The sequence below is a fragment of the Papio anubis genome, chromosome 4 (assembly GCF_008728515.1).
Source record: "Papio anubis isolate 15944 chromosome 4, Panubis1.0, whole genome shotgun sequence".
NCBI lineage: Eukaryota > Metazoa > Chordata > Mammalia > Primates > Cercopithecidae > Papio > Papio anubis.
In genome coordinates, this window is record NC_044979.1 from 50,465,787 (window position 1) to 50,479,099 (window position 13,313).

Below are 13,313 nucleotides of genomic sequence, written 5' to 3' on the forward strand. Positions count from 1 at the left end.
TCCTAATATTTGAGTGCAGTCCAGAGTTCCTCAATTGACACTTGTTTCTCTTCTCTGAGGGGTTTTTCAGAGGTTGATAGTATGACTTCTGTTCCCAGAAATCCAAAGTTCAAAAAGACACAAATCCTCCCTTAGAAACCTTGGGTGTCACTGAATTGGTTGTTTAAAAAATGAAACTTAATGTGCTCAGCTGTGATTGTTCTACTCCCCATTCCTCCTCTCTTTCTCTGGCTAATTCTCAGCTGGACTATTTGCAAAGGAAACATTGAGGCTGATGGGAGGAGAGTTGCAGACTGCAGAACTTGGGAGCTGTCCACTGCTGAGCCTTTGTCACAGCCCAGGTGGAACTTGCTCCTCAGATCTTGGCTATTCCCAGCTTCTATTTATGACCCTTGTTGAAAACCTGAGGCCTTTCCAACATAACCTAAAAAGTTCCTATGCTACCAAATAAAAAAATTTAAATAATAATAATAAACCCATAGCAAAGAAGTATTTTATCCACACTGTATAGATACATTACAAAAGCCTCTTTATTCCTCTAAACTGAAAAGAGGAATCAGACGTGACTCTGTAGGCTGGAATCCTTTAATGGGATGTCCACCAGAGTTCTGGTCACTTCTCCGCTGTCACTTTTGAGCGAAGCCAGCAGAGATACGTTTTGGCAAATCTAGTCATAATTTGTCTTCCTTGCAGGGCTCTCTCTTTAATTGTGTTTCCCATCAGAGAGCCAGTTGGAGTTAATATATTGACAGTCTGCTGTGATTGATGACAATCAATGTCTTGTTAACATTTCCCCCACTTTTTAACCCACAGAGCAATGCTAAGAAGAATTTTGGTTTAAAGAATTAAAAGGAAGAACAACTTCTTCAGATAAGAAGAGCTTCTTCAAAGGTAAGAGTTTGTCTTCTTAAAACATTTGAATTCATAGTTAAAGATGAGAATTATAATATTAAATAATGTGATTATGTAATATTATTGCCATAGTTAATACTTTTCAATCCGGAGCGTATGATAAAAGACAGAGAGTAGAAACATAGATGCAAAAACATTAATCATACCAGTGTCAAAGAAGATAGATCAAATACATAGGGAAGAAAACCAGCCCTCGTGTCCTTTCATAGTAATAAGATTTTTGTTTAACTAAATCATGAATCGTAAAGCCCAGAAAATAGAGAGCAGAGGAAAAGCACTGCTGGTAAAAATGTTTCTAAAAGGACTAAAGATTAAAAATTATAGGGAATCATTTACAAGAAAATAATTTTCTTTTTGATTCAATCATATATCAAAAGTCTCCTGAGGGTATACCATCCATTAATGATTTTTCTTGTCTCACAATGGAGTCCAAATAATAAAAATATCTCTTTTGAAAGTTTAAATGTTACTTTGAAATATGATTTCTGCTTTGTAAATTCCTTCCCCGTTTCTTATTTCCCACCCCGCTGTCCGCCCCATTCCTATTTGTGCCATTCAGCATTATCAGCTCTAGAGTGGACCCTGTTAGGCCTATGATGCCTTCTGAAAGGCCATCTATTATAGTACTGAACTTGATGAAAAAGTAATCTTACTTGGAGATCTGGAACACAGTTCAGAGAACTGTATCTCGACCAATAATAGCTTTTTAAAGGAATTATAAGAGCACGATTGTTCAGACATTCAGTTCTTTACCTTGTTGATTTCATTTAACAAATAAACTCATGGATTTTAGTTAAGGAAAGAAGATTGTATACAAGATTTTGAGATAGTGAAATCCTTTGAGCATATTGTCCCTTGTTCTTGAGAATTCTTAGGTTGATCCATTGAGATGTCCTTTTATAATTGAGAGGAAATGATTCATGCCTCAGCTGAATTTGCTTCCATTGTGTTATATTGAAACTGACTTCATATGACTAGTTCTTACAGTGTTTCAAAATACCATCAGAAATCCTCAAATTAGTAGCCTGGAAAATAAGAATGTTGCTTGGTAAATCAAATAGCACAAATTTTGTTCTGCTTGAACAGTCCCTGAAAAGTGGAAATTAGCAGAGACTAGCAAAATTGATGTTAGGTAATTATGACCAATACCAAAGCAGCCTTAATTTTGTACAGATGGCTCTTTTAAGAGAAAGCTCCCTTTGTTGATGCAAAATGACCTGTTTAATAAAGTTTTTATGTACCCCTCTCCTCTACAAGTGTCCTTATTTCATAAAGAACACCTGCAAGGTAAAGCAATGTGATAGTAAGTACCATCCATTCTGATAGGGACACATACCAAATTACAGTTGTTAGAAACTAGGAGTTACTAGTAATGATATTAAGTATGGTGGCTTACCAATACAATACTAGTATCAGCAGTGAGGTATGGAAAATTCTTTCGTAGATAATATATTGTCTGATATCTATGAGGTAGTAAGGCACTGAGAGTGGGAGTTTATTTGTAAAACTGGTGTTTTCTGGTGAGCAGGGAAAACAGCGGCCACCGTGAGGAAGTACATGGTGCCCTTTTAAGGTGGAAACACTGGGCTCAACAGGAGGTGCTTTCCCATTTCTGAGCCCACTCTCAGGTAGTTCTAAGGGAGTTTTTCTCTCTGGATGCATTATTTTTTCTTTCTTCCATTGTGTGAAGGGTATTTGATTGAAAATCCGTGTCTTCTAAAGCAACAAGTGAAAAGGCTGTATTCTTCTTTTCTCAATACACACTTCTTGTTGGTCTTTCTGGCTAGCCTTTTGTTAATTGGCTCAAGAGAGCTTTTAGTTGTCAGGTGCTGTGAGAGCCACTAAAATAGCTCATTTTTTAGTTTCGTGAATGGTTGAATCTTGTCAAAACTAAATGCTGAGTCTTCCCAATTTGTTTCCCTGGCCTCACAAAGACCGACTGAAACTTCCCAAAATTCTAAAGCACACATACTCAGAATGTCCCTAGGCTATTCAAGTATTTGGTCTCTGACATTAGAATAAATAAGTTTTTTTCCGTAGCTACTTAGAGTTTTCAGTAGTTTTTCCCACATTCACTGGCATGCTGTGATGTTCAGAAAAATGCATGCAGCAAGAATTGTGGACTGTGGTTTGCAAACTCTCAGGCCCATCCCACATCCTTCTCTTTGGGAGGTGCCCTCTATCTGCCCTTATCCAGTGTCACACATAAAAACTGCTCACATTTGCCATTTTAACCCTAAAGTGTACATTCTCTCCCTGGGAAATCTGACTTCTACCTGGGTTGAAAACCTTGAGCTGAAATGCAAGGCTGCTAGTGGTGGCATTTTGATAATCAACCAGAGTGAGGAGAGAGGATGCCTCTGAAATCACTTCATAAAGTGAGTTTTCCGCTGGCCACATTTGTGTAAGTTTGGTCCTGATGGTAACCATAAGGAGTGTGAGGAAGAAGAATGCCCAGGCTGCACCTTAAAGCATGTTCCTATTTGGCAAGCTGTGAATGAAAAATAACCTGACAGGGTGTTGGAGTCATTTGCTGACTGTTTTGGTTGATGACTTGAAAGTTGTTCTTTCCCTTGGACTTTACAATACCAAGTTGCTAAAGTTATGCATACATCTTAAGAGAAGGGTAGTTACATTCTGAATAGATAGTAGTAAAACTGGTAAGAGTAAAAAGACTTTTATCTTATAATTAAGTTGATTTGTAAACGTGAACCTGTATTTTATCACAAAGTCCTAATAGTTATACAGTTTTAATACTATTTATTTATTTAATTTCTTTCTTTCTTGAGACGGAGTCTCACTTGTCACCCATGTTGGAGTGCAGTGGCATGATCTCAGCTCACTGCAACCTCCACCTCCCGGATTCAAGTGATTCTCATCCCTCAGCCTCATGAGTAGCTAGAATTACAGGTGCATACTACCATGCTTGGCTAGTTTTTGTATTTTTAATGGAGACAGGGTTTCACCATGTTGCCAGGCTGGTCTCGAGCTGCTGGCCTCGAGTGATCTGTCCACTTTGGCCTCCCAAAGTGCTGGGATTACAGGCGTGAGCCACCATGCCTGGCCAATTTTTCATACAATTTAAGAGTAAAGACAGCTATCAAAATTTTGTCCTACAGGATCATTTTAAAGCCGAGAAGTTTTTTCTCATGTTACTTGATACCAGTCAAATCAAGAAGACACACAGCACCCGTAGAAAGAATACTTGCCTCATGAAGCTAAAGGTAAAAAGCTCATGAATAAAGCTGTTACCCTGAGAAACCTAGAACTTACAAAAACCAAGACAGGGATCTAACTCCAAGTAAAAAATACTTACCTCTTTATTGTTTTATACTCGTAAAGTTTGATTCAGTATGTAGTCATCTGGAAAACTAGAACAATCTTTTCTTGTACATATTAACTTCCTCCCTCTTCACTGTGACATAGCATGAAGGCAAGACACAGATTTCAACTAAGTGACATCTCTTGAAGCATTAGCATACTTGGACAGTCCCTCTATTGTGACCGTGATGAACTTTTTCACAGAAGGACTACTTACCACTGAAATGCAGCATTCCTGGAAGCTAAATGACAGTGCAGTGAAGAACATTCTGTTCTTTTAACCCAGGCGACTGCCCAGCTTTCTGTTTCCACATGAAGTCTGAGCAATGCCCTGTGTCCTGGGGTCACATGCAAGCATATTAAATCCAATGTGCAACATTTCTGTAGGGAGGCTAAATTATACATTTTCTGATATTTATCTGTGAGTTTTATTGGCATCCATGATTGAGATGCCTTTATTGATTAGGCATCTCATTTCTGCCCCTTACATCCTGTCCTCATTATTCTTGTGGGACACAGCCATTTTTCTCTGGACACCTTATCCCCCTTCTCACCACTCCCACCACCCTGGGCTGCTCAGTTTGATAGCTGTTTCTGAAGGCTCCAAAAGAGCAGTTGAAATGTGTTTGAAGAAAGACATCAGCATTTCCTCTTGGGAGATAGCTGGGTAAGGATAATGCCATGGTGAGACAGTGATGAAAACAGCGGCATTATGTTTTTTTGTCAGCAATAATTGGTGCTAGTAGTCAGTAGAAGGAATCCTGCAACTTTTGCGTGTTCCCACCTCTCCTCCCATTGTAGTCTAGTGGGGAGAAATATCTGGTTTGAAACTGGAAAGAAAAAGCTGCCTAAGTCACTACAGTACACAAAATGTAGAGCACTCAGCATTTGTACACCAAAGGGCTAATGCAGTGACCTTTGCAAATAGCTTCTTGCATATACTTACTGGATTTGATTTGTTTTCCTTGCTGCACTTTTGGCTTGTAGTTCTTAACTGTTTTCTAGGTTTACTAGAATCAGAGCTCATGATGAAATAAGGCTAGATTCATGACCCATAGACTTTAATTTTGAGGTTCATCGAAATGACCAGAACAGTGCCACCAAAAGGCAGGGGGCACTGCCCTGTGGCTCTTGTTCCCAGCAAGTATAACCTCTATTAAAATAATTCTCGCTCTGAGAGGAAGCTTATTCCAAATGGTAGTTATAAATGGTATCCCTTATTCATCCAGAGTTAGGATCTTTATATTTAGCATTCTTGTCACCAAAATCATCATTTATTGAACTTTAATTGTGCAACATAACCTAATGGGTGAGATACTCCAAGTATGGACAATTGGAAGTGAGACACAGCAGGAATACTGGAAGGCCTCAGGTGTTCAGGTCCACATGGTACTCTGTACAAAGGTAGACATGTGTGCCTAGGTTCTGCGGGTATTTTGTCATGTCTCTTCCTTCCAGCATCTGGACATTTCATCCCTGGCTGCTTTTGGAGGGAGTCGAATCCTGACAGGAGGGTTATCTAGGGAACTACCCAGGAGGAAAATGAAACCCAGTATGGAGCAGGAGGCCAGGACCAGGCCCCTGCTGGTAATGCAGTATGTTGCTGTCACAACTGACTGCATACACAAATAGATGCTTGGATTTTTTTTTTTTTTTTTGCTTTGCTTTGTTTTCTTTTATTTTGCCTTTCATGACAGCATTCATTTTGTAAGGCAAAGAAAAAAATCTCTTGGATGGATTCAAGTTTTCATATCTGCAGAAGGCATTTCTACAGCTATTGTCAAACTTAGCTGGTGTGTAAAGATTCTTTGTTTCTGGTTGACTGTTGCAGAAAGCAAGTTCATAAACTACCACAAATACAGGAGAGAATGATTTCTATTGAAAGAGTTGAGTAGGATATGGTGCATGGAGCCAGTCCTGAAAAGGGTTTTGTTTCTTGCAGCATGGTGGAAATTCACATTCAGATTGCTGCTCTGTGCTCTTTAGCATGCTACAGTGAAACAATGGGCATGCCAGCCGTTGTAGCAGTGTTGATTAATGCATTCCTTGAATGTGTTGATTAATGTGTTCCTGGGATGCCTCCTTAAGCCGTCACTGCACCTGAGGTGTGTCGGATATGCCTTCTCCCCGGCTGCTGCTTCGCTCACATGAACCGTTTTGCACATGGGTCTTTTGTGTGTGTATTTCACACCAGCGCCTTTATAAATAAAACTACAGATCTAGCAGACTTTTTACAGACATATTATCATCTGACAAAAGTGTCTACATTATAATCTAATTGGGACTCTATAAACTATGATGTTCATAGGAGGAATGCTTTTCTAATAAACACAAATGCTTGGTGGCATGGCTTAGTGGCATCTCTCTGTCCTGTGCATAATCCCACCCAGGGATTTATTTTTGTTCTTTTCAAAAGTTTTGAAAAGAAATCAAGCTGAAAATACTTATGGAGCACAGTTTGCACTTCAATAATATGAGAAGAGATGTGTAAATGGATTGCCCATTAGACACTTGGTACACTTGGAGTCTCAGTTGGAAACCCACTCCTTTCAGGCCAGCCAGGGTAATTCTGTTTCCACTCTGCTTCATTCCAGGTTGTGACTTCTCCTGCTGTATTCTGAATTCTCATTAAACAACATGTTTTTTTTCATAGCATATTTCCAGAATGACTTACCCTGATGTGGTTCTACGTAACTAATGGTTTGGAAAAGATAAGTGGGAGGTTTTTGTAATGTGTAACTTGTACTTTGAGACATAAGGATTCTACTGCTACTTTAAAAACTTTCTGACCTTTTAATTCTCAGCAAGAAGACCAAAAGGATTAGAAATCCATGTTCTAAAATGATGTGAGAGGGTCCAGGCATAAAAGAAATGGCCCAGTGGTGCTGGGGCGATGGCATTGCCTGCTGTGCCTTGAGGCTCACAGTATAGTATTTTAACAGGAAACCATCCGTGCTATTCAGAAAAATTACATTTAACATTGGGAAAAGCAAAGCAAACGAATTCATCTTGAATAAGAGGGAATTTTGTAACAAAATATTATCATATGAAGCCATTATATAAAGAAGTGGTAAAGTCTGCAATATTTATTGCTGTTAAATCTTGACATGAAATTAATGGTGAAGGATGGCATTTTGATATATTAAGAATAAGACTTCAATGAAGATTCTTTATTCTTTTAACACATATCAGTGACAAGACCATTCAAAGGTCTGCTTTGAGGTTCACAGAATATGTAACTTCTGTTATTTCAGTAATAATAATTAACCCCAAAGTTTACTATTATTTTTAAATAGTTATTTAAATCTGCCTCATAGATAGTATTTGTGGAAAATGGAAAATATTGAATTATTTCTGTTGCATTTGCATACATAAACTTCTGTTTTGGAACTTGAGGTACACAGAATATGTGTTTAAATCATTTTAATACATGTTTGAATTGGAAGCTATATTTGGAAACACTAATCTTATTTGAAATGTATTAGTCTTCAGATAGCTTTTAATTATATGATCTATTTAAAAGCAAAATGCACCAAAAAAGTATCTAAGAGGGAATATACATGTATAATTAGACATGCATTTTCTTGGTTTGCCTTGAACTCTGCAAGAATTGAAGGGGTAAACAAAGAGAAGCAGTGAGCACGATTAATCTGGTTTTCTGCAAAGCTTTTGATACTGTACTGAATAAAGCTGCTGACAGAAGCTATTAGCTTGGGGAAGGAAAGGCCATAGGAGGAACAGGTTATGAAAAAAGAGAATGGAAGGCAGAGGACAGTCCAACACAGAGAAGAAGCACAGGGGAAATGGCTTCTGCACGTTTCTATTTATTTACTTTTGTCAAAAAGCACAGAGAAGATGCAGTTAATGTAGTTTCCTAAATGACTTCGTTCCCCGGGGGAGGGGGGACAAAACTGAGAAGGAACTTGATAAATATGACTAGACAAAAGTACCATATTTAAATGATTCAAATGACCTAGAAAATATATCTACATTCCAAGTGTCCTGTAAAATATTTCTCTATTATGTAACATTTTTCTCTTACTGAGAATCTAACTATAGATATTCTTTAATGCAACACAGTCTTCAAATCGATTTGGTTTGCAAAATAATAAGTTATTTGACTGGGATATTTTTAAAAGTATCTGAGAAACTTTCTTGCCATAGAGGAGTAGGAAAAATAAATATATTCTACCCAAACCAGAAGTCATCCCTAAGGAAAACATACCCTAAATTTTCCCCTGGGTCTTCTCATGTGCTATTGATGGTTGTTGATAACCCAGAGCAGGTTTATGGTAGATTGATAGACATTTTTATTTTCCTGAAAACAGACCTTTAGATGCTAAGAGTTTTCTTCTGTAGATTAATCTCCAAGTTCAGCAAGGAGGTAGATTTCAAATACCTACATTATAAAAGACTTCTTGATTCTGTCCAAATTATTTTCTTTCTTGTAATGTCGCTGCCTTGATCCAGTAAGTGAGCCAACATTTAGGGTATGGAAAGACCTTTGTTAGAAAGAGTACACAGTGGAAAGCCTTTCTTTTATAAAACAGATTTCCCTCAGTTATGAGTCAAATGTGGTTCCTCATAAGAAAAATGTTCAGTAACCATTGAATGAGTGGTAGGAACATTGTTTATAGTTGATCTTAGAACCTCAACATTTTATTGATAATAAATCACAGTTTATTCTGAAGTCATTTGGGTCTCATTGATACAAATAAAATACTAATTTGTGGAACCTACATGTAATACCTGTCTTGTGGCCATCTTTATTAATAAACATTATCTATTGCTTATTATAAATAGAGAACTGTGAGAGGTGATAAAAATACAAAAAGAGCCAGATATGGCTCTTGCTCTTCAGGGAATCACACTCATTCAGATGTATATGTATAAATTGACTGCTCATATACACACATATGTACATCAAAAAAGAAAAGCATGGAGTAGCATTATTGATGTATAAATTTGTTATAGAGGCCAAAAGTGCTCTAGGAATTCAAAAGAATGGTGACCACTAGGTGGTACTGGGAGACTAACCAAGGTTTGTGATTAGTTTGGACTTTAACTGATCATTAAGGAAGAATGATTCTAAAAGTAGTTTAGAAAAATTAAAAAGAGTAGAAATTACAGCGGGGAAAATCACAATGTCTTAAGCAGGGAGGGAGATAAGCATGGTATTTGAATGGTAAAAGAGAAAACAAGTAAACCAGTTTAAAGCAGCAAATAGACCTAAGAAATGATTGAAAGTAATTTTGGAAAGGTGTTCTTTTCTTCCCTCCTTTCTTCATGAATGAATAATCATTTATACGTTCATTCACAAGTGAGCTACTGTGCGTCAGACATTCCTAAACAGTAGCGAGTAAACTATACATGAAGTGTATACAGCACAGTAATTGCAATATGGTGTAATTAGTACAAAAACATGAAAATATACATATATATTATGTACATGTCTATGTGTTATGTACATGTATATGTAAAGGTATAATAGTGATATAAAGGTAAATGTAGCAACTCTGCATGATGGCATCAGGAAAATCCTTGAGAAAGAACGTGAAACATGGGTGGACATCCCCCAGGCAGACATGGAGAAGGACATTCCAGGCTCTGGGAGAGCAGAGGTCAAGTAGATCCTATGTAAAGCCATGTAGTGGATACACTCCAAGTGCCTTGGTAGGTGATTGAAGGTGGAGAAGTTGGAGGTGCTGTGAAGACAGGTTGGAGAGGTCATCTGTGGCCAGGAATTTGGGATAGATTATGGGATTCCACTTAAGGATTTTGAGTACAAGAGTCACGTGATCAGATCTGAGTTCAGAACAGACAGCCCAGCAGCTATATGTAGGTATGTAAGATAGATTGGAGTACTGGTGAAATCAGAAGCTGGAAACCAGTAGGAGGCTAGAGATGATAAGAAACAATAGAGCCTGGGCCACCGTCCTAGCAGAGGGGCTTAAGAGGAGACAGTTCACAGTATATTTGCCAACTGAGAATGAAGAATGAGAAAGAGCAAGGCCTGATCTCTGCCATTAGAGACTGGACATATGGTGGTGATACTGACCAGAATAGAAAATGTAGCAGAACAGCCAGCCACGGTGGCTCATGCCTGTAATCCCAGCACTTTGGTAGGCTGAGGCAGGCACATCACTTGAGGTCAGGAGTTCGAGACCAGCCTGGCCAACATAGCAAAACCCCATCTCTACTAGAAACACAAAAATTACCTGGGTGTAGTGGCACACGTCTGTAATCCCAGCTACTTGGGAGGCTGAGGCACAAGAATTGCTTGAACCCAGAAGGTGGAGGTTGCAGTGAGCTGAGATGGTGCCACTGCACTCCAGCCTGGGTTACAGAGCGATACTCTGTCTCAAAAAATAAAATAAAATAAAATAAATAAAATGCAACAGAAGGGCTGCTTTTAAGAGAAGACAGAGAGGACTGTGATGAATCTGTTGTTTAAAATATGTCTAATTGTGAATGCACTATACTGAGTTTGAATTATATTCAGTTATGAATTCATTAAGTTCTTGAGTGAGAAGTGATATATGCCCAATGTTGTTTTGAGAAGGTTAATTTGGCATCTATATTTTAGGAAAATGTGGTGAAAGGACATAGAAGATGAGAAAGCAGTTAGGAAATTATTGCTTTGCTAGATATATTTGTACTGAGATCCCAAAACTAGAGGTGAGGCCGTGGGAATGGTAGGCAGAGATGCTGGGAGTCAAGCAGGTTGCCCCTTGAGGAGGACAGTAGCTCCTTGCCTTCTGTCACTTTGTTTAAATTTACCCAGAACTTTAGTTCCTTCATTCTGTGAATACAATCTTAGTTGAGACATATTTGTTCTCAGTTGGACATCTTAATTGGAACTCAGAAAACATGGTTGGCAGCGGTGATAACTGGTCATCCCAGTTTGTCCTGAGATTTAGTGTACTTTTTTGAAGAAGGGGAGTGGTTTCTCAGGGACTCCATGCAAGCAGAATTCATGCCATCAGTCATCTCCAAGAGAACTAGCTGTAGAAACCAAAAGGTCAAAAACTCATATTAACTGAGGGACCTAGAATGTACACAATTCAGACTGAAATGATTTTCTCAAAGAGTGATCTGAATGAAGAAAATTTTGCCAAGAGCAAAAGTGAAGGAAAATAGTACAAAGCATTCCCAAGGGTCACTGGAAACATTTTTTGAAGCCATAACATGGAACAATATGTCATTATTACTAAGCAGACCATTTTGAGTGAAATACAAGGGGAAAGAGCTGCATTGTTTCTGTTGTTGATATTTTTGTGGGTTTTTTTTTTTTTGTAATTTGGTCACTATTTAGAAAGGGTGATCAGTTAGACACAGGTCAAATGTTTAAGGTGGTATTTCTGTGAAACATTTTCATCTTAATAATTATTTCATATTTATTATGATGAAAGGCATTTAACCCTAGAGTATGTACAAAGCTGAGTCGCAAGTCTCAGAAATAGTGTCCTAAAGTGATGTATTGGCCTCAGAGGAAATTCGTATGTACTTATACACAAATTCACCATAATTAATGCACCAAATCATACTTTTAAATGCCCAAATAATTTATATTCATAAATTTTTCATTTTGAGCCCCTAGATATTTTTTAATCAAAACCCATACCACTATCCATTCATCTTCTATTCAATCAAATGGAAAAGAGCCATATGTTTTTCAAAAATAGGAAAATTATCTAATTTCCCTTCTACTTCTGATGTCCATAGGATAAGCAAAAGAAAAAAAATCTGAGACACCTGAGTTGGCACTTTAAAAATTTATCCCAGAAACATGAGATGGGATGGCCAGAGGTCATGCAGTTGGTGTCATGGGGGCACCCTGCCTGTTTTCTTCTGTAGCTCATACCAGTCACGCCTTGTTGGTGCTAATGACTTCCCAGGTGCCTGGTAGCAATTCTTCATTAGTTGCTGTTGTCCTAGAAATCATAAGTGATCTGTGTAGGTCTGGAACCAATTTTCTGGAAAACCATTTAATACATACTTTAATTTCTGTAAATGTTGTCTGTGGAAAAGAACATTTCCACATTTTGCTTGCCATTGTTCTGAATCTGACTGGCATATAACACACTTTGGCATCTGTAATGAAATTACGTTAATCGTCTGTCCTTAACTGTCTTCCTGGTAAAAGGAATGGGAAATCTTTGTTCAGATATACAATAACACTATTTTAAAATTGTTCAAATTATATAGAATTCTTTGCAGATTATGTTAGAGAGTTCATTACAATTTAAATTCATTTTATTATCAAAATTATTCTTTGTTTTTTGGTATTACATAGTGGTCCTCCTTATAATGGAGTGTTTTACTTCTATTTATAGAATATAGGAATATTGTATAGTTTGCTGTTTTATTTTTTAAAAGAGTTATTTTTAACAAAACTTTGATTCAATGAAATTTAATTCTATTTCCTGAACAAAATGTAAAGTAAAATGTAATTTTTTAAAAAGCTTTCTGTTATTGAGTTGATAGTATTATATTTTAATCAAAAATTTGAATTTAAAAATAATCTTTTCTAAGATTGAGTTTCTCTTAACTCATAAAATATTTTACTGCCCCCAAATGAGCACCATAATTTTAATGTCACAATAAATTAGAAAAAAAATGGAGAAATTCCAGGTTGCAAAGCCAGATCAGATACAAATTTTGCCTGATGCCTTTATTATTACCTTACATTTCCTCCTAGCCTATGTGCCTCAACAGGATAGACATGTGACATTTTTCTTTGGAAATTTGACTTATTCTTTTCAATAGTGTCCCTAGTTTAGCACAACATGGAGGCAAAATGTTTTCTGGAAGGATCTCAGCTTACCCAGGGATGCATTTCTCTTTTGCTTCTCTGTTTGTTGGCATATGAATGACATAATGACCTTTTTAGAAAATAGATGTTTATTATAAAAATAGCATCTGGTATCCTCTAACATTTTATTGCATAAAGATAAATTAGTTTAATTTTATATAATATATTTTAACTTCTTCCCAATGGTAATGGCCTTCTTCAATATTTAATAAGGTAAAATTAGCATAGTATTACAATAACAATTGAGAATAATCAAAATATGCCC

At 37.2% G+C, this 13,313-nt stretch overlaps 1 protein-coding gene across 50 annotated transcripts in view; it reads left to right on the forward strand.

The window, feature by feature from the left end:
• The window catches only part of NRCAM (neuronal cell adhesion molecule), a 304,888-nt gene that overhangs the window by 139,235 nt on the left and 152,340 nt on the right, over nucleotides 1–13,313 (forward strand). For 45 of the 50 annotated variants that reach the window (XR_004183175.1, XR_002521138.2, XR_002521139.2 and 42 more), the window contains exon 2: nucleotides 814–891. The gene's annotated coding sequence lies outside the window, so the exon portion shown is untranslated. Of the gene's footprint in view, nucleotides 1–242; nucleotides 342–813; nucleotides 892–13,313 lie in introns of those variants that run through there. The other 5 variants (XM_021936170.2, XM_021936171.2, XM_021936172.2 and 2 more) reach the window with 1 other exon arrangement.